The sequence below is a fragment of the Triturus cristatus genome, chromosome 6 (assembly GCF_964204655.1).
Source record: "Triturus cristatus chromosome 6, aTriCri1.1, whole genome shotgun sequence".
Taxonomy (NCBI): Eukaryota; Metazoa; Chordata; class Amphibia; order Caudata; family Salamandridae; genus Triturus; species Triturus cristatus.
In genome coordinates this window covers 1925060426-1925081826 of record NC_140589.1, presented here as the reverse complement: position 1 = coordinate 1925081826, position 21401 = coordinate 1925060426, and positions in this window count along the sequence as shown.

The following is a 21401-nucleotide window of genomic DNA, read 5'->3' as shown; positions in this document are numbered from 1 at the left end:
ACTATCCAGAGATACTTGAAACCCTGCGTTACCACCTCCACTTCATAGATAGCCGGCAGTATCAAGTCTTTCCTTTCAGTATAAAGATGACTGATTTGGCCCAGTTGATTGTATAACCGGAGTACTGGCCAAAATTTGTAACGATGTTAAGTACTCTATGAAAAGAGGTGCGTGCTGCAGCTACGTATAGCAACACATCATCAGCATATAAGGATATACTGTCTTCCCAGTCAGGGGTCCATCTGAGTCCGCGTATCAATGGGTTACATCTGACCCAGGTTGATAGGGGCTCTAGGATTGCTAACAAAAATTAGTGGTGAGAGGAGACAGCCCTGGCTTGTGCCCCTCCGGAGAGGGAATAGGCGAGAGGACCGTCCATTCACTATGACCTGCGCTAGTGGGTCTGCATATAATAATCAAATCCATTTCAGGAATTTTGGGCCAAATCCTATCCTTTCTAGAACTGTGATACGGCTATTCCACAGTATCAAAGGCCTTTCTGGGGTATAAAGACATTATTACCGCATCTTCGTGTATTGTATCATCCCTGCCGAGTATTCCGTGGAGTCTGCGTAGATTGAGTGCAGTATTTTGCCCTGGTATGAAGCCGGATTGGTCGGGGTGGACCAGTGTTGTTATTACAGGGATCAAGCGAGTTGCCACCATTTTGGCTAGGATCTTAATCTCAGAGTTGAGGAGTGAAAGAGGTTGGTATGAGTCACATTGTGTAGTTGGTTTGCCTTCTTTATGAATCACAACTTTGGAGGCGAGACGTTGGTCTGTGGGTAAAATGTCGTATTTGGCACTTTCAGCATACATATTTAAGAGACTGGGAGCAATACAGGTAGCACTCATTTTATAAAATTCAATGGGAAGGCCGTTGGGCTCCATCGCTTTCCCTTATCTAATGTTACGGATTGCATTTGCTAACTCTTCCACTGAGAAGTCACATTCCAATGATTCCTTGTCTTCTGAGGAAAGCATCAGGAGGGGCAAGTCAGCCAAAAAGTCTTTGATTATCTCTGTTGTAGCCATGCTCCCTGGGGAGTATACATTCTGAAAGTAATTTGCGAAAGCCTCCTCTATTTCTTGTGGGCCTCTAATTAAGTCTCCCCTTTCATCTTCTAGGGCAGTAACCCAGCAACTCGCTTGGTCCCGTCTATCTAGCCAGGCTAACAATTTACCAGTTTTATCCCCCAGTTCATATATTTTGTATTAAGTCACGGTGTGTCTGGTTCTTGCTTCTCCTCTAACTAGGCCTTGATATTCCTGCCTCTTGAGGTCTAGTTTGTGGCTAGCATTGTCAGTATTTTGGGTAGTTACTTATGTTTCTAGAAGAAATATTTCCCTTTCCAGTTTCTCAACTTCTGCCGTTTAATTTCTTTTGAGTCCTACAGCCAGAGACAACGCTTGTCCCTTTAGTACTGTTTTAATTGCCTCCCACAAGATCCGGTGGTATTCGACTGAGGATTCATTTTATTTAAAGTAGTTATCAATTGTTTTTTCTATGTCTTTTTTTATGTGCGGGGTTTTTAAATACCAGGGGTGCAATTTGATGAAGTGGCTGGTTTGTGCTTTGTTTAGCTGATATTGTGCCCAGATAGGCGAGTGGTCTGAGATTCCTCGTGCTAGTTGTCGCACATCTTGGAAGTTAAGCAATCTGTCTGCTAGCATAAGAAAAATATCTATTTATGAGTGGCTATTATGTGCCACTGAATGAAAGGTGTTTTTTTTCAATAGTGGGTTATGTGCTTGCCAAACATGAATCCGCCCCACTGCCTCTAGAAAGTCAAAAAGTCGGTTTGTCGCATCTCTGGGGGATTTTGATCTAAAACTTCGCACATCGTCGCATTGAAGTCCTCTCCAACCAAGAGTTCCCCCTCGGGCAGTCCAAGTAGCAGAGTTCTCAACTCCGGCAGCCCCACCGAATGTAATGCTGATAGTATATATACCAATACTGGGCCATATGTAGATAAGCTGTGTTTTGCGATTCTCTAATTGCAATTTTTAGGGAATCGCAATTAGAGAATTGCAAAACGCAATGTAGGTAGGATTAGCAAAATATTTTGCGATTCCCACCTATTTCTTATTTGCGAATCGCAAATTGAGATTCGCAAATAAGGAATACCTTGCCATTCATTCCTATGGGCTAAAAGGCCCATAGGAATGAATAGGAAGACATTCTCAATTTGCGATTCTCAATTAGAGAATCGCAAATTGAGAATGCAATTTCAAGGTTGCAAGGGTGTCAATAGGACACCCTGTTGCACCCCTGAAATGAGCATGGGTGCACATGTGGCGCACATACATGCCCTAAGGGCATGTGTGTGCGCCACATGGCACTTTGCAAAATGCAAAAAAGTGCATTATTCAAAGTAATCGCAAATTACCACCAACCTGAAGTTGGTGGTAATATGCGATTCCTTAAGCCAAAATTGCACAACTTGGGTGCTTCCTACATTGCATTTAAGGAATCGTAATTTGGGATTCCTTAAATGCATTAGCAAAATAAGGAATCGCAAATTTTGCGATTCCTTATTTTGCGTGTGGGTTTTTGTGTGCTACATAGCACACTGCCCAAATTGCGATCGCAAACGCTGAAATTCGGCGTTTGCGATCGCAATTTGGCTTCCTACATATGGCCCACTATGTTTATTGTCCTCTCTTCCCAGATGCCAGCGATAGCCGTATAGTGGGAAGTTTTTCCTCAGTAATATGGTCTACCCCTCGAGACCCCAAAGTGAACACCACAAATGATGTTAAGCAGTAACCTCCCGTCTAGGCCTTACATGTGTTACCGAATAGGTGGATTTCTTGCAAGAGGACTACATCGGGTGCTTTCCGTTTGATGTATTGTAGCATTTTACCTCGTTTTATTTTGTTGCCTAGTCCGTTAACGTTCAAGTACAGTATCTTGAGTGTGGGGGTAGATGGTTTGTCCATCATGTGTTGGCTGTGCTTACCCTCCAGGCCTCCCTTCCCCCAGATAGAGAAGACAGGTCAAGAACAGAGGCGCTTGTCAATTGCCTTGCATCAAGTTTTACTGCTAAGTTGTACATTGGATATGTAGTCAGACCTGGCCATTACAATGTGTATTGTATGAAAGTCAGAGGTGAACCTTCGAATTTGTCTCTGTTTGAATGCTCTTATACAAACTATAGAACAATTTAACTTAAACTGTGAAACTAGTTTACTCCCACCCTGCCTCCCTGCATGCAAACTTACCCGCCTCCCCAAGTTTGCAGAGTGCCTGTCGTCCCTACCCAACTTAAACTAGAGGGCTATGGCCTGGCCTATGGGGCATCCCACTCTCCCACCCCAGAAAAGTATATATTAGAGGGTACCAAACTCGTAGGAGAATGTCCATTGTCTCTCATGAACTTCTGTTTCAGATCCGCCTGCCACGAATGTTCGGTCTCTTCCCACGTGCCAATACGTCTGCATTTTATCAGCTGGTTCCGCCTTTAATTTTCTGATATATATTACATTGTGTATCAAATCCAGTCTAAGAGAGTTAGTACTTTCTTATTCCTCCTCCTGCGGAATTTCCTCGTTCTGTTGGTCTCCGCCCAATTCTGGTTCTGCGTCTCTCATCAGTTTCCTCAGTCTCTGATAATTGTTTTGCATTGGGGTTCGGATTTCCTACTCGTTGCCACCCATCCATCCATTCCCATACCTCCTCGGATTGTGTGAAGAGCCAGGATTTCCCTTCTGCCTCCACAAGCAATTTAGCAGGAAAGAGCATGGCGTACTTGATTCCTTCATCTCGCAGTGTTTTTTTGACCTCTAGGAAGCTTCTCCTTTGTCTCTGCACTTTGATATTAAAGTCCGGGCAAAAGGATATGGTGCTGTTCTCATATTTTACTATTGGGGCGCTGCATGCCATCTGCAATATGATATCTCTGTCACAGAAATTGGAAATACGAGCCAGGATAGGTCGCAGGGGAGCTCCCAGTTTGGGTTTGCCACCTAGCACTCGATGTGCCCTTTCCACTGATAAGTAATTATAAGTCCTGCGAGGTTGTATATGTTTGAGGATCAGGTCCTCCACAAAGAGACCCATTGCCGGCCCCTCTGCTCGTTCTACAACTCCAATGATCCTGACATTATTTCACCTGGACCTCCCTTCATAATCATCCAATTGGTCCTCAAGAAGTTTGCTTGATCTTTGCAACTCGTCGACTTGTCTCTAGAGAGCCTTGGTGTCAGTTTGCAATGTGGTAGTTTTTTTCTCCATCTCGGTAACCCTTATTCCCAAGTTCTGGAGGTCTGCCCTGATTAACGAGACCTCTGTTGCAACTGTTTCTATGCTGATCTCTAGGGAGGATCGCACCGCAGTGATGGCGGTCATTATGTCACGAAGTGTAGGGTCTTGGGTTTCCCCAGCTGGCAATGTTGTGTCCTGTTGTTGATCTTGTGGGTGGTTTACCGTCTCTGGATTTTTCTGCCATGTAAATTTGTTGAGTTTACTCTGGTGGGAGTTACGTACTGCTTTTCCTCCCATCATTTTTATGTGCTCTCACTTGCACTTCTGGAGGGTACTTGTAGCTGGGTGTATAGCAGGGAGGTTCCCGCCGCCTGCCTGCGGTCCCACTCAGGTGTCCGTGCAGCCTGTTGGTGCCTCCTAATCAGTCTCACTATTTAATTGGATTCAGTTTACAGTGCTAGAAAGTCCCAACACTTAATGAGCCAATGAGGGGGGTGAGCTCTGTCTTCTATATCTTATTGCAGCGTATCACCTTCTATGGCTCTGAATACTTCCAAGTTAGCGGTCACATTGTGATTGGCAGAGTAGGTAATCACTCACATGGTGTAGTCACCCATTTGGTCTTTTCCTAAAGCAGATATGCTGGCTGCTCCCTTTGCCTGCCACTGCCTTTCGCAGGTGAATCCGTCACTGTTCGGCCTCTCTGTTGCCCACAATGCTATTCGACTCTGGTCGCCTTGGGCCCCAACTGGCGAGGGTGCCGGTCTGACAAAGGAGGTATGGTTGCCATGTGCCCCTCCAAGGGTGTAAAGAATGGGAGAGGTTAACTGTGACGTATCTGCTTCCCTCTAGTGCAAATGTGCCCTTGGATCGTGTCTGCGCTTCAGGCCGTGTATGCACTTGCCACCTCTCTTGCCTTCTCGCTTTTTAGCATCACTGCCAGGACTGTGTTACGATACGATATTACGGGTGGCGCTGAAAGGCATGAATTGTTGCTGCTCTAACTGGGTCCGTCCAGACACTGCCTATCCAAGTGCTCTGGTCTGCTGCACGATCAGCTTCTCCTGCGAATCAGATAGAGTTCTGGGAGCCTCTCTTCCATTCTGCTGCCCTGCAGGGATGGTTACTAGAGGACCTGGCTCATTCGTTCGATCAGGCCGGATTCTGTTTTCCGCTTGTTGCTGGGTTTCTCCACTGGTGGTGTCGGGCTTCTCCACTGGTGGTGTCTTCCTAGTGGGGTGCCAGGTGTTATTAGCACATGACTTGGCCCCTGCTATGCGGATCTGTTTACAGATGGTGTGGGATTTTGCGGTTGGCCGCCGGAGCTCTTCTAACTTGCCTCCATCTTCGTTGCCGGTTGACCACGCCCCCAGAAAGTACCATCTTGCTTGTGAGAGTGATTGACAATCGCTGCCAGAATTGTAGACTTGAGGGCCGTAACCACCCGCTATAAGTTGCCCTCAAATAGATCCTTCTGCAAATGATATAATATAATGCCAAGGTACCTGACCACCAAAGTCGTCCAGGTTAAAGGCTCGCAGTCTAGGCATATTGCCTGTGGGGGCATCCTGCAGGTGCGGAAAGACACATCACTTCCCCAAATTGACCCTAAGACCAGCTACCTCTTCAAAGCACTGGAAAATTGAAGCATTCGAGTCTGCATTGGTGGCTGCATCCTGAAGGTATAGTAAAAGGTCATTCGTATACAGTGATTCTGTGTGAATGGTATCATCTAGAGGGACACCCCAATGAAAGCCCTCTAGCCAAAGACGGTGAGTCAGTGGCTCCATCTCTATGGAGAAAAAGATAAGGGATAGGGGCAGCCCTGTCGAGTTCCCCAGCTGACGGAAAAGGGGAAGAGACCAGGCAGCATACTCATGCACATTTCAGTTGGGTTGGTTTACAGCAATTTTGTGTATGCCAGGAGGCGCTGACAAAGAGCATAATTCTTTTGCTCAATATGCCACCCCAGTTTGGACCCTGCCATATGCAAATCAGTCTTGATCCTGCCTCTCATGGGAACAGTCCAGCCTGAGCTGCCAGGCCAGGTGCTCCCGGGACTGAAAAAGTTGGTAACAGGGGGGAGGATTCAGTACCGGAAACTCAGAGGCTGGAATCAATATAACAGTATCAACAGAATATGCCTCTGAGACCACAAATACAACTTAACTTGTGCCACAGTAGTCCTTTTTATTAACTCAATCTTTTTGAATTCTTCTTTCTATTTTTAAGAAATGAGGGTTTCTTTCCCCCAACACATTTACAACATGCACCTCTGTTTTTTGTGTATATACACACAGACTTTTTCAACACTTGTCAGGTTTAACTACTGAAGTGAAAACAATTGTACAAAAGAACTGGAACACTGCGAAGGGACTGGAACCGTTTGCACAAATTCCCATATTTGCCTTGAAGAAGAACAAGAGCATAACGGACAAACTAGTGCGGGCGAATACTGTAAAAAAGAATACCACTCCGTCCATTCGAACCATGCTGTCCTTACCACCCATCAGAGGACATAGGAGATGCGGTAATTGCAAGTCCTGCGACAGCACAATTGAAGGCACTAAGTTTACATATGGAAACAAATTCGAGAAGCACGAAGAGTTCACAAATTGTAACACACAATGTTATCTATTGCGTCATATGTCCTTGCTGAAAGGCTTATGTTGGCAAAACCACACAGCCTATAAAGAAGCGAATAACCCAACACCGATCAAGGATACGATGCAAGATACCAAACGCACCGATGGTAGCACACTGCATTGAAGAAAATCATGGTCCAAATGACATAAAATGGACAGTTCTAAAGCATATAACTGGAAACAGCATCAACAGTTTACTATCAAGATTTGAAGCAAAAACTATAATGTATCTGAGCACAATAGAAAATGGCAGTGTTAGCAGGTAAGTAATCAGCTCACGGGAGACGCATGCAGTGTCTAAACACACATGCGGGTTTCCTATACGTTTACAGTTTTAGGGCACTTCGGAAAAGTCAACAAGCAAGCCACTTACAGGGTAAGTATTTCGAGGGCCAACACACACTTGGGCACCGGAGTGCACGTGTTACCTCACCCAGGGAAGCCGGGTGCATAGGTGTCCTTTGGTGTTGGGTCGCGATGCTGTTTTCAATGGAGATCACTGAAGACTTGCTGCTTGTGACGTCGGGAGAAGTGCCCGCTGGAATCCGAAGATGGATTGGAGTTGCAGAGGACCTGTAAATTGAGGGGACAGAATTCAAAGTCACTTGCCAGTGACCGGTGGCCAGCAAGATGGATGACCACAGCTGTCGCGTCGCTTCAGGTCGTCGATGTCGTTTTGTCTCTTCGCTCACGAGGTCCAGGAGGGATCGACGATGACCAGCAGCTGGATTCGGAGGGTCCCACGAGGTCTGCTGCTGATGACGGTGTCGGCACCCGGATTGGAGCCAACAAGCCATGGCAACTGCAAGTCTCGTGTGGAGTGAAGATTGTCAATGGTGCAGACCAGCAAGGTCTGAGGGACTTACCCAGCGAGGGTAAGTGAGGGCAGGCCCGGAGCAACCAGGAGAGCCCTTGAAGTAGATGAGAAAGTCTCCGGGCGAGTCACTAGCCAACGGGCAAGCAACCGCGAAGACGCCTTTGCAGGAAAAGTTTCACAGCAGCCCACGGTCACTCGGGACGGGGTAGGCTGCTGATTCTCGGTACTAGACCTGCTAGGGACTTGGACTACAGATGGTCCAAAGCACAAGTTCGTTGAACGTGGTTCAGGGCTTGCACTCGAAATCAGTGCACGGTTCCCTGGTATTGCTGTTCCTCGTCACTTGTGGGGTCCAGATGCCACAGCTCCGCTGGGGACTCAAAATGGCCGTCGAGAGGTCAGGAAATCCGCTTCAGGGGACGCAGGGACTTCGGACTCCGGCGGGAGCGGTGAAGTTTGCAACCGTTGTTGAAGAGTTTTGGTGACTGCCAAGCAGGGGAGTCACTCCTTGACTCCAAGGGAGATTCTTCAGTCTTCCAGAGATAGTGGAATGTCGAAGGGCCAGGATTCTTCTTTGTAGAGCGTCATCCAGGGGTAATCTGGATTGCATTGGCAATGCTTGGTATCTTATAGTGAAAAGATGGGAGGGACTAGCTCTATGACCACTCCTCTAGGAGGGTCAGGGTAGTGGGTGGTTACACCCACTTCCCTTTGTCCAGTTTCGCGCCAGAGCAGGGGCAGGTAGCCCCTGAACCGGTTTGAGCTGGCATATGCACAGAGGAGCCTACTGCTCCCCCAGTGCAGGACTTCAAAGCACTCCGGAAGTGCACCCACCCAGCTCCAATACACTAAATCCTGTCTGGGAGGTGGTGACACCTCCCTGTGACAGGAAACCTTTTGTTGGGCTCCCTCCACTGCGAGTTTCGGTCAGCAGCAGGAGGGCAGCCCGGTGTCTGTGCTGGTGCCATCCATTTTGTGATCGTAAATCAAGGGGGAATGGATCACTTGTAACCAGAAGTAGAGGTTCGTAAATTTAGATTTGAAACTTTTAACACCTAGATAGGTGTTAATGAGAACCCTCAATAGCGTATTTTTCGAGTGGGATGGGCGGTTTTGGGCGGTTTATCTTGATTCTCCGCCTTTGGAATACGCGTCAGCATTATCATTGGGTCTCTTTTTTGTCATGCTGCCTCCACCTGGAGGGAACCACTGCTTCTTGGTAGTGATCAGTAATAGTAGTGCAAAAGTGATGATAGTGAGGTTAAAAGTGTCGCACCCACACTACCTTGAAGAAATGACAATTTATTCTGGTGGGCGTGTGGGGAGACTTTTAAAAAGGAGAGGTGGTGCTAAGGGTTAGGTTATGTAACCAGAGCACTGTAGGTGTCCATATCAAAAGGTCAACATGTTTCTGCCCATTCGGTGCCCCAGGAGGGGGTCGTGGGGCATTCTTCAGGACCTATTAGTAGTGTGAGCTGTTATTGTACAGTTCAAGGAATTGAAAAAATGCTGTCTTCAAACAATGTGATAGATAGCTACGTCTCAGAAATATTGTTACCTGTGGAGAAATGAAAATAAAATCTAAGAGACAATCAATGAGAAAAAAACCCCAATTTCTGGGTGGCGGTGGGCTTTTAGAAAGTAAGTGAGTTAAAACAATGAACAAACAAAAAATGGCAATTCTTATTGATACTGTCAAGCAACTTATATAATGGCAAATCTCTGATATACTGTGTGAGGAAATTAGCCAAGGAAAAATATATCTCATGGTGCGGTACGATTGACCGAACACTTTTTTACGATATGTTTCCCTTGGTTTATCAACTGGTTGGAAAAAATGTCACGAAAGTCGTGGTAGGATCTCATTAGATTCGACAACATGAACAGGGCAATCGATACAGTCATTCTGTTATCTGTACGTTATAAGTTTTGTGGTTGTTTGAACATTCACAATACATGCAGACCCCAACGTTAAGTAGAGAGAGGCAGATTACCTTGAGACGCATCCGAGTTGCGGTTTTGCCTTGGCAGCGTCAATGTCTTGCCTGTAATGGTGAAGAACGGGGAAGATAGGGAGGGGAGGTGGGGCAAGGGAAAGAGGAAAGAGGGGGGGGGGGTTGGGGGATAGGGTGTTACAGATACCGTTAGTTTGTTGAGCTTCGAAGCGGTTTGTTGACCACCGACGGGATGAGCCTTCCGTACCTCAGTTGCGGGCAGAGCACGACTTGTGCTGACGCTGGCGGGCAGGGCTCATGGAGAACGAGATCCCGTGTGTTGCCGGTTTTTTAGCTCCGTGTATGAAAAAGACTGAAAAAAGACTTACGTATTGTTCATGAAAAGGGGTGATAAATAATTGAAAGGGGTGTAGCCACTCGATATAATTAGAATAGACCCGGTGTGTTTTTAAATGGGTAGAAAGCGTTTAAAAGTCAAAGTGGCCTTGCATGTGTATGATTCAGAACTGGGAGCTTATGAACGGATCAGGATGGCGCTTTTCAGCGTATTAGGTGCTGTGTAACAAATAAACCAGGTGGCTCGTACCTTATTTGAAATTGAGCCAAGGTATATTATCATTCAGGCCTTTTGTGTCTGTGCTGAGGCGGTGGACCCACCTCTGTTCTCTTTCGAAGAGAATTTTCTCGGCATTGTTCTTGCACCCTACTAATGTTTCAATTATGATCCATTTAAGATCATCCACTGAGTGTCTTTGTTCAATATAGTGACGGCTCATTTTGGTGGTTTCACGTCTGCATTTAACATTACTTCTGTGTTCACAGATTCTCACCTTTATTTTTCTGCAGGACATTCCGATGTACCTGAGATTACACGGACAGGTAATCATGTAGATTACAAAGGCTGTGTTGCAGTTGGTGTGTTGTTTTATGGTCCATTTCAGGTTGGGTAGCAATTGGATAGTCTTTGTCGGTGTTGTTAGATGACATACCGAACACTGTCCACATGGATAGTGACCTGTAACTGGTTGGAGGTCCCAAAGGGTGTTTTTCAGTTTAAGTGGAGCTGCAGGTCGTGTGTGTACCAAGATGTCTTTTAGATTTCTAGTCCTCTTATTTGCAAATCTGGGTTTCTGCCATTTCAGGTTGCCAGAAATGAAGATACGCCAGTTTTTGTTAATTATTTTCTTGACAGCATTGCTTGCTGTGCTGTAGGTGGTGACACAAGTGGGTGTATCATCTGTTGGGTTCCTTGCTGTAGTTTGGAGTAGACATTCTCTAGGTTGGTTTCTGGCTCTTTTTTTGCATTTGGAGATAATCCTGATCGGATAATCTCTTCTGAGCAGTTTGGAACTTAAGTCGTCCGCTTGTTGCTTGTATTCTGCTAGATCACTGCAGTTACGTTTGAGCCGTAGGAACTGGCTGTAAGGTAGATTTTCTTTCAGGGGGCGTGGGTGAAAACTGTTGAATGAAAGGATACTGTTTTTTGCCGTTGGTTTGAAGAATGTTCGTGTTTTGATGATGTCATTTTCAACATAAATGGTGAGATCTAGAAAATCGAGCCGTAGATTGTTGGCTGTGTAGGTGAATTTAAGACATTCATCTTGGACATTCATCCATTGATGGAAGTTGTTAAGGCTTTCCTGGTTACCTTCCCAGATCACCATGATGTCATCAATGTATCGTTTCCAAAAACGGATGTTGGTATTGTATGGGTTTATGGGGTTTTGTATGTACATTTGTTCAAATGCGCTAACGTAGAGTCCAGCTACGCTGGGCGCAAAGGTACTCCCCATCGAAGTTCCGTGTCGCTGTTGGTAAAGTCTCCCTTCGTATTCGAAGTAGTTTTCTGTGAGGGCCAAGGTACAGCATTGTAGGATAAAATGTCTGGGGGTTTGGTATGTCCAATTTTGACCAAAGAGTATTGTTTCTAAAGTTTCGAGAGTTTTTTGTTGAGGTAGGCTGGTATATAAACTCTCTACATCGAAACCTACTAGAAGCATTGTCTCGGGAGAGAAGTTCACATTTTGCAAGAGATTCAGTAGGTCGCGAGTATCCTTCAAGTAGGTAGGTGTTTGTTGGACTAACGGTTTTAGAAAATGGTCCGCAAATTGCGAAAGCGGCTCCAGGACCGATCCTATGCCCGACACAATGGGGCGGCCTGGAGGTGGTCTCTTCTCCTTGTGTATCTTGGGGAGGGAGTAAAAATATGGTGTTTTGGGTGAGATAGTTTTCAAAAATTCAGCTTCATTGCGTGATATCCATCTGTTGGTTTCGGCTTCTTCCACCATAATCTTAATCGTCTGTTGGAGTCTTGTGGTTGGATCTGTAGTGATTGGGCTGTAGAATTTCTCATCTGACAGTAGATCAAGGCATTGATGGTTATAGCCTTCTCTGCTCATTAGAACAATGCCTCCTCCCTTGTCTGCCGGTTTTATTATTATGTCTTTATTGTTTTTCAATGTCTCCAATGCTTGTTTTTCTGCGTTGGTTAGATTCATGAATGGTTTTTTCGAAACTGTTAAATCGTCGATTTCTTTCATTATGGCTTGTTCAAAGGCCAAAAGTTCAATAGGGACCTGATGGTTTAGTGGACAAAAAGTGGACTTTAGGCGTAGGGATGTATCCCCTTCTTTCTGTTCCGTCTCTTTTCCAGAAAAAAAGGCTTTCAGTTTTAATTTTCTGCAGAATTCTGAGACTTCCATTTTGTGATGCCAGGGCTCTAGAAGATTTCTACCGTTTAGTACAGTGGGTACATGTCATCCCCTCTAGAAGGGTGGGATCATACTCCCACATCAGTTACTGGTGTGGGGGTATGATTCCAAGATGTTTGACACCAAACACGACATGTTTTGATGCAGTCATTCCAAAGTTAGCATTTACCGCGAGGTTATAATGCACTTAAGAGTATGTGGTATAACCGCATCCACAAACAGCAGCAGAGAATAGACTCTGCCAGCTGCAGAGGGGTCCTGCTCAGGCAGAAGCACCTCCTCACATAGTAAACCAAGCACCCTGCCCTTGGGATTGATAGGGCCTACCATAGGGGTGACTGATAGGTTTATATGTGTGTGTATGGTGAGATATAGGAACCTATACCTCCGTGAGGAGTGCTAACACTACCTCACACAGGCTGCAGTAGCAGGCCTGTGGTGTCAGATTGTGAATGCTTCCCAGGGGTGGCATAATACATGCTGCAGCCCCTGGTAGGCCTGTGAAGTACCAATGCCCTAGGTACCTAAGGTACCATATACTAGGGGCTCATAAGGTACCACAGTATCCAATCACTAGTGCATCTAATATGCACACCAATCATTTTAAGGGAGTAAGCAGATAGGCTGGGGTCCTGGATAGCAGGATCCCAGCCAGACTAGTCAAAAACCATTCAAACACCAGGAAAAAAGTGGGGGCAACCATATAGTCAGATTCCACCTTCCTACAGGGGGTCACCAAAGTGGTTAGACGGGTTGATAGTCTGGAGAATTTTTTCAATGTCTTTTTCACTAAAAGGGGAAAAGGAGCCCCATGAAGCATTGTTCTTAGCGTCAAAGATGGTCGGGATACGCTTTTCAGGGAAGTTAGAGGGCAAGGCAGATAAAAAGGGGGGCAATAGGGCCTTCTTAGAGGCGAGGTCAATGGAGATGAGTCGTGATTTCTCTGTGAAGAAAGCGTCAAATTCCTCGCAAGAGGGTGGGTTGCCACTTGTATCAGAGAGGCTTGAAGCAGTAACAGATTGCTGTTTGACGAATTCGAAGAGTTTCTTGGGGCGATTTGCCACTTGGTCTAGTTGTAATCTGAAGTAGTGAACTTTAGCTTTCTTGATATGTTTATTGTAGAGGCTTCTGACATCTCTCAGAAGTTTTAGTTGATCCAAAGAGGGATTGGAACGCCAGGAACGTTCAGCTGCTCTAAGGTTGCGACGTTCGGAGTTTAAGTTTTCATTATACCACGGTTTGGAAATTTTTGATGTAGTATTTTTAAGCTGGAGTGGAGCAATGTCGTCCATGATTTTGGCGATGCTGGAATTGTAGTGGTCCATGAGAGTTTGAACCTCAACCAAGTCAGCATGGGAGGAAAGGACGGATTTACATTGGGCAGCTAGTTTGTCGTGGTTTATTGATCTGAGATCTTGTTTCCAAATCTTTGATTTAAGCGGTTGAGCCTTCCTCAATATCACCTCCCTGTTTATATAAAAGAGGATGCTGTGATGGTCCGACCAGTCACAAAGGGTTATGGATTCTAAAGAGATGGTCTGTTCCTTGGAGATGATGAGGTCAAGGATTTCCCCTTTCGTGTGGGTTGGTTGGTCACAGTGCTGTGACAAATCATGATCATTTAGAAATGATTTGAGGCAGGAAACCGCGGGGTCATTGTGTTTGGACCAACGCAGGTTGAAGTCCCCTAGGAAGATTTGTGATACTGCAGAGTCAACATTTTCCATTAAGTGTTCAATGAAAAGGAGATTATCTCCCGGTGGGTGATAAAAGGTGTGAAGTTTACAGATCGGAAGGTTCTTACTTGAGATGCTGAGACAGAGGTATTCACATGAGGAGGGGGGAGCGGACTCCACCTGGGAGATCGAGAGAGTGTTCCTATAGATGCAGGCTAGACCACCACCCAATTTCAAATTTCTGTCAAGCCTGACTATATCATGAGTAAAAGGTACTAGGAGGTCTAAAATAGGAGTAGAAGCGGGATTTAGCCAAGTTTCGGTGAGGATGATAATATCAAAATCATTGTGTTGAATGAGGTCAAAGATATCAGAGGCGTGTTTACTGGCTGATCTGCAATTTAATAGTACGCACTTGAGACAAAGCGGATTCGAGGGGGAAGAAGTCTGGATGATGGTCACCCTAGTGAGGTTGTCAGAAATGCTGCATCTCAGATTGCGGGAGGCATCTCTGTTCGGGTTGGGAAGGATGGGGTGTATTTGCCTCGGAGGGGTCAGTTTAGCCTTGGTCCAGGAGGAGAAGGAAGAGAGGGGATCAGTAGACGCCAGGCCGGGCTTAAAGCTTCTGGGCTCCAAAACTGTCCAGAGTAACAAGTGATTGTGACAACCTCGAATATGACACTGACTCCCCACGGGATTGTGGAAACAAATCTTAACCTTTCATTCGTTTATCCATGCATTCCTTTGGTAAGTACATGAAAGACACGATAAAAGTTTACAATATATTTATTTAAACTAACGTATTCTAACATGGAGCATGTGTGCTGCTATTAGGAGACAGATGATACAGAATCGGACAACTGGCATCACGAACATTGTGAAAACAATATTAATATTTATCATTGTTAGAAATGGGATCTCTGGTTGGCTAAAGCTTGCGCCAAAGCCAGGCAGAGACCACCACTCTAAGTCAAGTTTGGGGAGTTACACGCCAAAGGTAACCCCTGCTCACCCCCTTGGTAGCTTGGCACGAGCAGTCAGGCTTATCCCGGAGGCAATGTGTAAAGCGTTTGCGCGGGCACCCAGCAACAACACCCTAGGCCCACCACAAAAGAAACTCCATACAAGGTTATATAAAAGATAGCCTTTGTATTATAATAAACACATTAGATGATAATCACATAATTTACACTGTGCCAACTGGCACTGGGCAGAATTTTCCAGGGGACTATTTACACAAGACAGGGCCACATGGACCACTGTCAGAATTAGCACAAATCACCAATTGTAAATGTAGAACATATATACCAACTGTAACACAAATTATAACTAGAGCATAACCAGTAACTACTGGCGCAATAATGACCTCAGCATTATCATGATAGAATCCGGTATAAAACCTATCCTGTATACATCACAGGGGCATAAACACATTATGCAATCTCTCACAAGTCTAACGCATTAGACTCTACCTCCTAAGTATAATTACACTAGGGGCGTACATCACACAGGGAAGTATAATATCCCTAACATAAACCTAAACAGGTAAGGCAACCTCCTATGCAGAAATCATATCTAGAGGTATAAAACAGAGGGTGCGCAAAACATACTACACACGGTACATTTCCTAACACCCAAAGCATTAGTATATAAATCCCAATAGCACCTAAATGACATTAGGGTCCAGGTTGCGCCACAACCTAAACGTAGCAGCTGCCCACTACTTGCTTGGCAGCTGGGGACAAGAACCGGGCCTAAACGCTGCAGCTGGCACTAAGTGCTGCTCAGCTGTGAAGATGTGGGGTCAAGGAGTGCATCTCACTCCTAACTTCCAAAGACATGTCTCCAAAGCACTGCGGCCTAAATGATGCAGCCGCCCACTACTTGCTGGGCAGCTGTGAGGTAATAAGGCCTGGCACCACTGTGCCCTCCAAACAGATATGCGAGAACGTTGCAGCTGCCCGCGCTGGTGCGGTGCAGCTGTGACTCAGCCAACAAGAAAGCAAGTACTGGCACCAAACAACATGCCCCCCAAAGTGTTGGAGCCACACGGGGCTCTTAAACTAAACATGCCCCCTTCGGTGGAGCCCCTCTGGGCTCTAGAATAATAATGGCCCCTTCGGTGGAGCGAAGGGGCGCTCAAATCAACCATGCCCCCGTTGGAGCGGCCTGCTATCAGACGGGGCCGCCCAAGAACTCTACACACAGCGCCTTCACTGGCACTTACAACAGTTATCGGCTCCCTCCTCGGCGGGAGCGAAATGCGGCCCGGACCCCCTCGGAGCCCTCACTCACCGGCGCTGGGGGTGAAGGCTCCTCTTCACCCGGTCCCGCTTCTGGGACCGGGGCTTTTTCCAGCCCGCACGTCCGCCTCCTTCTTTTCACCCGGGTCCCCTCCTGGGACGCGGGGCTTCCCTTCATCCGGCTGCCACCGCGGGGCTCTCCCCTACGCATGGGAGCCCCGTGTCAGCGTTGCGCCGGCTACTTCCGTTTCTGTCCGGCGGCCCCGCCCACAACCAGGCGGACCGCGGACGACAGCGTGGATCTCGGGGGCAATGTGGGATAGGCTCCCTCAATACGCAACAAAGGAATAAATAGATAGCAAGCGGGGTGGGCACCCGCTCAATCCAAGGTAAAAATCAGCGGGGTGGCACTCGCTATATTAAAGGTTCCGGAAGCGGGGTAGGCTCCCGCTCCGGAGAGGCCCAAACGCGGGGTGGCACCCGCTCGATTATGGCAATGTGGGGGGAATCCCTACGCTGGGGATTCCCTCTGGAGCGATGGGCAGCTTGACGCTGCGAGGCTCTAGCACTCCCCTCTCCTAGGGGAATTGAAAGAAAGCGCACACGAGGCACTATATGCAGTCCCAGTCCTCAAGGCCATAGAATATAAAAAACAAAGCGCTCACAGGGCACGAGGAGCCCTAGCTCCAAAATCACAAGTCCTCAGCAATCAAAAATAATAAGTCCTTAGGAATGAAGGGCAAGGACAGTCTCCCAGCCATCTTCAGGCCAGGCAGGAGGGTTCAAAAGAAGTCCTCCAGCATCCAGGGCATCCAGGGGCTAGGCAGGGCCTAGGGAGGCAAGCCTTCCCCTGGGCCCCAGCAGCAGCACGCCCCTGGTAGATTCAAGTCAGAACACAAGAACATTTTCATGGGGTCACAGCCCCTCTTTTATACACAAAATCCTTTGTCTCCAAAGGTGCAGGGAAGGGGCAAACCAGATGCAACTGGTTCCTGACCACTTTGTTTTGCTCAGCCCCTCTCCCTATTCACAGGACAGGCCAGGGACATCAGACGCACCACAGGGGGTGGAGCCAACATTGTGGAGGGAAAGCCCAGCCCTATTCAGGTCCCAGGTGTACTCCTCCCTGCCATCAACATGCAGGTCTCTCCATTCACCACCGGGGCAGACCCATCCTGACTCCTGGAGCCAGGCACACCAGCCAATCACAAGCCAGACAGTCACTTCACATTTATTACACAGACATGCCAGCTTCTAGAAGTGGCACTTTTACACTAAACACAGTAACGCCGCACACATCATCGCGCAGCATTCAATCTCACGAGTTCGCACATACCAAAGTCGACCCTGCACTCCTCCCACATCAGGCCTTAACATGGTCACTCAGATCCCCCATGCATTCCTATGGGAGGACAGGTCAGTCTCACTAAACCATACACAGAGCGCACGCCCTTTCCACTGGGACACAGTGTAAAAGCACCTAGAGGCCTAAAACCACTAATGCAACATAGGAAAAAGGCTAGGATAAATGCAAAAAGTTCTAGGGGTGAACTTGCCAGAAGGGCCAAGTCCAACACTACCCCCTTCCAGCCAAAACGCTGGGCAGACGAATCACCACTGTGATGGTCTTCCCTGCTTGGGGCGATAGAACACGGACGTAGGCCCGAACTGCAGGGACACCCTCCGGTTCTACGCCATTCTGAAGCAACGTGGTTCCATCTGAAAAAAAAACCCAACAAAAACCTCAGGCCCAACTAGGCTACCCCACTGGTACTACCTAGTTGTCCACGGCCAGGACCAGGCCCTAGGCCACCCAGATACCACTGGTCCTTGCCAAGCACAGAGTGGGGAGCAGTAACCCCTGGCATCCAAGCCATTTTCCACTCTCCCTCGCAGTGTAGTTCCGAACTACCACTGATTCTTCAACCTAGGGTCCGCACCCTCAGGCTGACCAGAGGTCACGGGCAAGAATGCCCCACCCTACCTCTACTTCAGGGGTTCTGCACCCTCCCAGGGAAGCACCCACCAGAACACAACTCTCCCACCAGTTCGGGACCTCTCTCCACCAACTGGTCTACCACCTGGGATCCACGGGGGTCAGAGGCAAGGACTCCCTCCCTCAGCACCCCCTTCCACTGTAGAGCAGGGTCTCTTCACTTAAGATGAGCCCCACCTGCCCTCAGGACTACAGCCGCCCTTACGTCCAGAGCTGGAAACACCGACTACTGGCTCCACAACCGAGGGACGTACCCTTTGGTCAGATGCCTGGCGAACCAGGACTTAACGAGGGTGACACATAACTAATGGGTCGTGTGACCGTCTGCCTGGCGCTGATCTAATGACCTCCTGTCCATCTGACAGTGCGTGCAGACCCCCCAGGACAGAAGTGGCAACACCATGGTCACTCAGTGGTGACTCAGCCCTCCCGGCTGGTCCCTGACCTACTGGTTCCCACTGGGGACTCCCTCCCCATCTCACCCCTCCCTCTGGACTTCCGCTCCCTCCCAGCTGGAGCGGTACCGCCAGACACCAGGACTGCTGGAGCTCTGATTACAGACACTCCACGTCCTCTAGACACTGTGAGATCCTACACAAGTTGAAAATTAAGTACACACACAGGTCCTTGCTCCTTTCTTGGGCAGTCAGGCAACCACTGCAGGCCACTTCCCCCAGTTTCAGGGATAGCCTTTCCTAAGTTTCATCTGCTTCCTCTACCCCAACAAAAGTTTCTCCTTGGTTCCTAATGTGATCACTCCCAAATGCCTCTTCAGATCCTAGAACAAGGGAAGATCCTCCTCAAATGGCTTATTAGTACAGCCTAGGCCCCCAACCTGGTGTTCCCTAAAGAAACCATCCAGGCCCTGAGACTGGGTTTCGGGCACCTGGAGACACACAGTCCCACCCACTCCTTCTCCGCAGAGTCAGGACGTGAGCCCCTACACCGAGACCTAGCTGGGCTACTCTGAACCTCTTCCACCACGCTGGGCTGGAAGACACCTCAGCCACACCTTTTGGAATCACTGCCCAATGCAAGCTCCCTATTTCAGTGAACTCACACCAAAGTATTCAGCAAGCTCCTTATTTCAGAGAACTCACACTCACCTGTCCAGTGCAACACACCATTCATCCACACACATCCCCCCCAGACTGGTAAGACAGTTTCTACCGCCCCTGATTTCTCAACCTGACCACCACGTGACACAGGTACCATTTCTCCGGGAACTGGGAATGGGAATACATGCACTGGACACACATCTGCTACCACCACTGGATCCCACCCTCACTGGGGAATCCAGAAAACTACAACTGCGCTCAAGGTCCCATTGATCCTTTTGCCATAGGATCAGGTTGTCCCTCAGTTTGGACTGGGTGTCTGACTAACCCACCTTTATGTCTCTCTCTTCCCAGAACCTTACCAACTCCAACATACTGTATCTAAACAGACCACAGACATTAAAAGCAGGCTCCATTTTGGCGGACGTTCTCAAGAAAAGTTCAACACAAGGAACCTAGATGTCTCAGCTAAAACAGTAGTACACAATTCACAAGGAAATGACACTTAGAACAATTTAGAACAATAATCCCTTTCCATGTGACTATCTAAATGCAGAGTTTTGTAGTGCAGCCAGCTGTCGCTGTGGTACTGCGCAAACGCAAGTCCTAATCCCACCGCTGATCACCAATGTTAGAAATGGGATTTCTGGTTGTCTAGGGCTTGCACCAAAGCCAGGCAGAGACCACCATTCTAAGTCAGGGTTGGGAGTTACACGCCAAAGATAACCCCTGCTCACCCCCTTGGTAGCTTGGCACGAGCAATCAGGCTTATCCCAGAGGCAATGTGCAAAGCGTTTGCGTGCGCACACAGCAACAGCGCCCTAGGCCCACCACAAAAGCTCCACACAAGGTTATATAAAAAATAGCCTTTGTATTATAATAAACACATTAGATGATAATCACATAATTTACACTGTGCCAACTGGCACTTAGCAGAATTTTACAGGGGACTATTTACACAAGACAGGGCCACGTGGACCACTGTCAGAATTAGCACAAATCACCAATTGTAAATGTAGAACATATACCAACTGTAACACAAATTATAACTGTAGAGCACAACCAGTAACTACTGGCGCAATAATGACCTCCGCATTATCACAATAGAATCAGGTATAAAACCTGTCCTGTATACATCACAGGGGCATAAACACATTATGCAATCTCTCACAAGTCTAACGCATTAGACTCTACGTCCTAAGTATAATTACACAAGGGGCGACATCACACAGGGAAGTATAATCTCCCTAACATAAACCTAAACAGGTAAGGCAACCTCCTATGCAGAAATCATATCTAGAGGTATAAAACAGAGGGTGCGCAAAACATACTACACACGGTACATTTCCTAACACCCAAAGCATTAGTATATAAATCCCAATAGCACCTAAATCACATTAGGGTCCAGGTTGCGCCACAACCTAAACGTAGCAGCTGCCCACTACTTGCTTGGCAGCTGGGGACAAGAACCGGGCCTAAATGCTGCAACTGGCACTAAATGCTGCGCAGCTGTGAAGATGTGGGGTCAAGGAGTGCATCTCACTCCTAACTTCCAAAGACATGTCTCCAAAGCACTGCGGCCTAAATGATGCAGCCGCCCACTACTTGCTGGGCAGCTGTGAGGTAATAAGGCCTGGCACCACTGTGCCCTCCAGACAGATATGCGAGAACGTTGCAGCTGCCCGCGCTGGTGCGGTGAAGCTGTGACTCAGCCAACAAGAAAGCAAGTACTGGCACCAAACAACATGCCCCCCAAAGCGTTGGAGCCACACGGGGCTCTTAAACTAAACATGCCCCCTTCGGTGGAGCCCCTCTGGGCTCTAGAATAATAATGCCCCCTTCAGTGGAGCGAAGGGGCAGTCAAACCAACCATGCCCCCGTTGGAGCGGCCCGCTTTCAGACGGGGCCGCCCAAGAACTCTACACACAGTGCCTTCACTGGCACTTACAACAGTTATCGGCTCCCTCCTCGGCGGGAGCGAAATGCGGCCCGGACCCCCTCGGAGCCCTCACTCACCGGCGCTGGGGGTGAAGGCTCCTCTTCACCCGGTCCCGCTTCTGGGACCGGGGCTTTTTCCAGCCCGCACGTCCGCC